Source organism: Limanda limanda, chromosome 6 (genome assembly GCF_963576545.1).
Source record: "Limanda limanda chromosome 6, fLimLim1.1, whole genome shotgun sequence".
NCBI lineage: Eukaryota > Metazoa > Chordata > Actinopteri > Pleuronectiformes > Pleuronectidae > Limanda > Limanda limanda.
In genome coordinates this window covers 6,005,099-6,010,196 of record NC_083641.1, presented here as the reverse complement: position 1 = coordinate 6,010,196, position 5,098 = coordinate 6,005,099, and the positions used below count along the sequence as shown (strand labels likewise).

At 41.3% G+C, this 5,098-nt stretch overlaps 1 long non-coding RNA gene across 1 annotated transcript; it reads right to left on the bottom strand.

Annotated features, from left to right (window-relative positions):
- Window positions 1-3,072: 3,072 nt before the first annotated feature.
- On the bottom strand, window positions 3,073-3,636 carry LOC133003894 (uncharacterized). Its single transcript, XR_009678310.1, has 3 exons — window positions 3,588-3,636; window positions 3,375-3,468; window positions 3,073-3,283 (listed from the first exon to the last, which is right to left on the bottom strand). It is a non-coding gene; the product is annotated as an uncharacterized LOC133003894 (long non-coding RNA).
- Between the last annotated feature and the right edge of the window lie 1,462 nt (window positions 3,637-5,098).

The window sequence follows — 5,098 nt, the reverse complement described above, 5'->3', positions numbered from 1 at the left end:
CGGATTTTCCGCTTATAGACAAGTGCGGCTTATTTATGTACAATTTCTTTTAAAAATTAGCAGCATAGATTTGACTATTAATGACAAAATAGTAACACACAGTGACTTAGGGACAAGTAACTTTAATCTGATTACTGGTTTGGAAAAAGTAACGCGTCAGATTACTCGTTACTGAAAAAAATGGTCAGATTAGAGTAACGCGTTAACGCCTTACCGGCATCACTGCTCATGACTGCCATGTTCTGAACATTTTTATCTCCATTCTATGGTCTGTGCACAAGCGAATAATTTGGAGCAAGCTGGATTCTTGCTTGGGGAAATCTCACTGGAGCTGTAGAAAGATGGCGAACACATTGTTTTCAGATTCTGAACACTATAAAAAGCTTCTAAGGTGGCCGGAATGGATGTGATGTGTCCACACTGACTTTGTGTTGAGTCTTTATATGAAAGCTTCGATGTGGTTTTGTCTGAAATAAGATTGGACATTTTTTTGGATATGGGCTGAATGTTCATTTTATTTTACCAACATTTGTTTCATAAACAGGTTTAGGCCTGTATGTCCCAACACTCAAACATGTGCTAGTTCCAGGAAGTCAGTTGTTTAAATCATCAATTATATTTCCAGAAATTGCTAAAGGCAAACATTGATGCTTGTGCAACTGTGTGGATCTCAAAACACATCGGGACACAGTTTATTAGGTTGTCAGTTGCTCACACTAACACATGGTTGTCTTGTGGGCACAGACACAAATTTTAATTTAAATGTTATTTAAACATTTAAGAATTAACAGTACAACATTTTTAATAGAGACATGAAATCACCAACTAATTGTTGAGGGAAAATAATAGGTAAGAAAAGCAAGGTTTTAGAGCACTGAAAGTGTAATCTAATGAAGTCATGACATTAAGTTATTAACCCTAACCCATATTGTACAAACATTAAAGTAAGACATGAATATATTAACATTAGGAAAAGCTTTTGTGTAAGCATGCTGACACATTTTTTTATCCGTTGGTCTTTCAAGGTCCTGCAGCAGTATAATATTTATGGGTTTATACGTGATATTTTCCTTTTATTTATCCTGTGAAGCCCAGAATATCAAGTGAACCTAAGACGAAACTGCTTGAACCTTTCAGTGTGTAACATCTACAGCATTTCTAATTCGACTTATATACTTATTCTTATGTATACAGATTCTGAAGGTGCTGGTGTGCAGGTCACCTCTGTTCCAGCCTCTCTGGTTCCCTACAGTCTGTCGTTTTCTGTCCGAGTGTCGTCTCCTCGTCCAATCTCCAAAGTCGAGTCCAGCTGCTCTCTGGAGTCTCTCCAGTACATCAACACAGAGCAGACCCAGGCCACGGTAGGTAGACTGCTCACATGTCCGCTGTGTGTGGTTGTTCCTCAGCACTGAGAGCCACAAATATAACTGAGTGTGCTTTGTGAACTGCAGGTCAAGTTGGCTGCAGGACACAAGTTTGACTGAGATGTTGAGCTGCTGATTTATTACAGAGATAAGATCATATTTCTTTCATCCTTTTGGGAAAATGTAGCCAAATGACAGAAAGATGTGCACTCTGAACTTTTAGTTTGGTCCATGTCTTATCAACAAAGGAGATGTATTACCTACACTGCAATGAACCACTAGGGGGCGATCGAGATGTTTTGGCTTCACTTTTGAGGGGCTGTCATTTTAAGTTTGAAAAATTTGTCACCATTAAATCAAGTGTATTGGATATGGCCGCAACACTTTTTATACCACTGAATCTAAGAGTTTCAGTGGTAAAAAAGTGTTTTGTGGACTCAAACACTTCATACACCCCTCCATCGGCATAGATGGTAGCTGGTGAGTAGATAATGAGTGAATAAGGCTTTATTGGTGAACTACCCCTTTAAAATGGGGTTTTACATAAGAGAATACGTTTAGGTCAATTCCTGAGACTGGCCTTTCCAGCTCCACTATTTTCCATTCAGACTGACAAATACTTCACCTGGGTCATGGAAGGGCACGAGTAGGAAGGTGCTTGTCTGCGCCGGGCTTCTGGCTCGGCTCTGGATGATGGTGTGAGCCCGGAGGCGAGCAGCAGTGTTCTCCTCAAACATGCTGCCTGTGGTGTCCATAACAAATACCAAGGCTGGGGCCTGCTTCACGCTGAAGAGCCTGGCGAGGAATATGAAGACATAGTACTGTAATGGAATTTTGGATCTAATTGTTTGCCCTGAGTTCAGTTAAAATAGCCTTAATCAGCATTATGCTCTACTAGGAATGTTTTCTTAAGTGTGATCAATAAAGTGTGACCGAGGACAGCTGTGTGTTCCAAACCTTGTGTATAAAAGCCCGCTCGTCATAAGAGACATTTGTTTGTCTCTTGAGCCCACCTTGGCTTTAAGAACTCTGTCCCTATTTGGCCAAATAGTATACTGTACCTTTGTTTGTGTTCAATGAACTCTGTGTAATATTGCACCTCGCATTAGACGAAAAGCAGTATTATTGTCACAGTAAACCTCTTCGGACAGGCCTAATCCCCTGCTGTAACCTACTGTTTCCATGATGTTACCTCGGCGTTCGCCAGTGACAATAAGCTGAGTCTATCGGCGTTTGCGAACCTTAAGAGGGATATGGAGAACAAAGGAGAGAGCCGCGGGGGGGCTCGCTCCGCCGCGCGGACCGATTGCGACGTGTGATCTAATTAGCATATGAATCGGAGTCCAGCCGCTGGCTAGAACCTCTCTCTACTCACCATTGGAGGATACCACAGACCCTTGAAACTAATGTCACTCGTGATTGGTTGGTAGAAGTGTTGCTATTGGTCACCCTGGGTCATTGCAGTGCACACGTGGGGTCACAGCATTCAGCACGTGGGGTAAGCCCCTCCCACACAATATTAATAATAAAAATGTATATATTAATATTTATTAGTAAGCCTTTACCAAAAGCACTGCAGTTAATTAAAACTAAACATTCATGTGATGCTTGGTGTTATAGGTGAACATATTGTACAGGGAACAAATGTGAACAAGGTATATGTGGAGTCAAAGCTTTATTTACATACAGCAAAAATATTGTACAAAAACTCAGGTGAGGCTTGAAATGTTTCTCTGCAGCCTCTGGGTCATGACTTCTTTGTGGGACTCTGTCTGAATCTTCTCCAGTGTGTAGACGTCTGTGGTGTGTAGCTGTGAGATCCAGTGTAGCTTCCAGTCTTATATGAAGTGTGGGACACAGGTCGGTGCGCTCCTGGCTGTGGAAGGATGGATCCATGTCATCTGTCCCGCTTCAATCAGCTGTAAACACATTCAGTAAAATTAGCACAGTTCAATGACAACATACACCTTTACATGTAACTGGAAAATTATTTAATGAATATAACCTTACCCTGTTTCTTCTCCGACAACTCCTCAATGCTGATGTAAGGTCTGGTCGGATCATACTGGCTCATAGTGTGCCTTTGTACGTCATGGACAGGCAGCTGGAAAACAACACGAGTAATATGAGTTTATTATTAATAAACGGAAATAGCCGCGCTGCATCACCGTTGTAAGATCCACAGCAAAAAAACACCAAAACAATTCATAAACAGTTACTTACATTCAATGGCTTAATTTTCTGCACTTTAAATCCGGACTTTCAGCGTCTCGGCCTCACGCGCAGTCCTGCCTCGTTGTGTGTGTGTGTGTGGGGGGGGACTGTGAAAACATACAGAAAAAAGTCACGTTGATGAAAAAACTTAACGAGAACAAACTGTTACATCTAAGTAATTCATACATATTTACACATGCACTAGATCTGCTCCAGCACTCGATGCTGTATTCGTATTTTAGCAACTTTATCGCTATCCCAAAGTGGCGGACATGCTTTCAGATGTACCAGTTAGCTTCGTAGTTAGCATGGCGGCTCCGTTTAGCTCTCACCTTAACTCAGGGACTTCTCCGGATCGACTCGTCCACACCGGGCCCGCGGCTCTGCTTCCCACGCACTCATCTTCTCCTCCAGGGAACAGCGTTGCGTCGACTTCAGCAAGTTATTTACTCCGAAGACAGAGTCACTCGTACGGAACAAGCTAAACACAAGCCGGAGTTACATGTCTGCGACACTAAACGCTGCACGGCGTTTACGAGGCTGTGATTGGACAAGTCCATCAGCTGATGACGCGAGCGGGTGACGTGAGGTTTTCACAGTTTCCTTATCTTAAAGCAGCGGTTACTTCATATGGGATGAGTATGTGACTGAGGCCCAGTTTATTTTTTCTGGTGTTTAGTAAATTTACACACATGATTCACGCTGTTCTGTGTTCGTAACCTTATAGTTTAATGCACTTATTGTAAGTCGCTTTGGATAAGTGTTGACTGTTTTAATGGAATACTGAGAAAGTTTAATAACAACAATTAGACAATTGAAGTTCAAATTATGAAGGAATTTCAGCTCTATATTGTGTCTTCTTTATATTTAAAATAATAATCAAACTGAGTGGAGATGTATGTTGTAGCCAAACAGCCGGCTGCTGTGTTTTGTCACTGTGCAGTCCAAGGGGGATTAAATATTACACTGAAAAAATAAATCATTAAATCAATGAATGTTTCATAGCAATTTGAAAGTAGTGGTGAAAAGGTAGCATTTATAATTCATGGAAAACATGTGAATTTGATGCCAGTATTTTGGGAGGACAGATATGTTTATGGAAAGCCAGTAGAAGTTTGGAGCTTACAGGACACAGATGATCATACCCAGCATCATTTCTTTGCTCGTAGAGGTGTGGTTAACAAATCCTCTGTGCATTTAACCAGCACAATTGAAAAAGTGACTGTAATCATGCCACTCTGTACAGTGGTTGAGATTCAGGATTGTTTTGGATGACAATAAAAATTTGAAATAAAGTGCATTGTTTAATTTGACAGCATTGACCTTTGTCAAGATGCCAGATAGTTTAGTATACTCTTAGAAAAAGGTGTTATCTGCTCTGAGGGGAACTATCCTGATTTGCATTTGTGAAGCTCAGAGCATTGTCATTTGCATGTGAAAGTGACCTCTAGGCGTAGGAATAGGGGGGTCACCTCACAACAGCTCTCAGGCTTGACAACTGCAGAGTTTCCTTTGCTGCC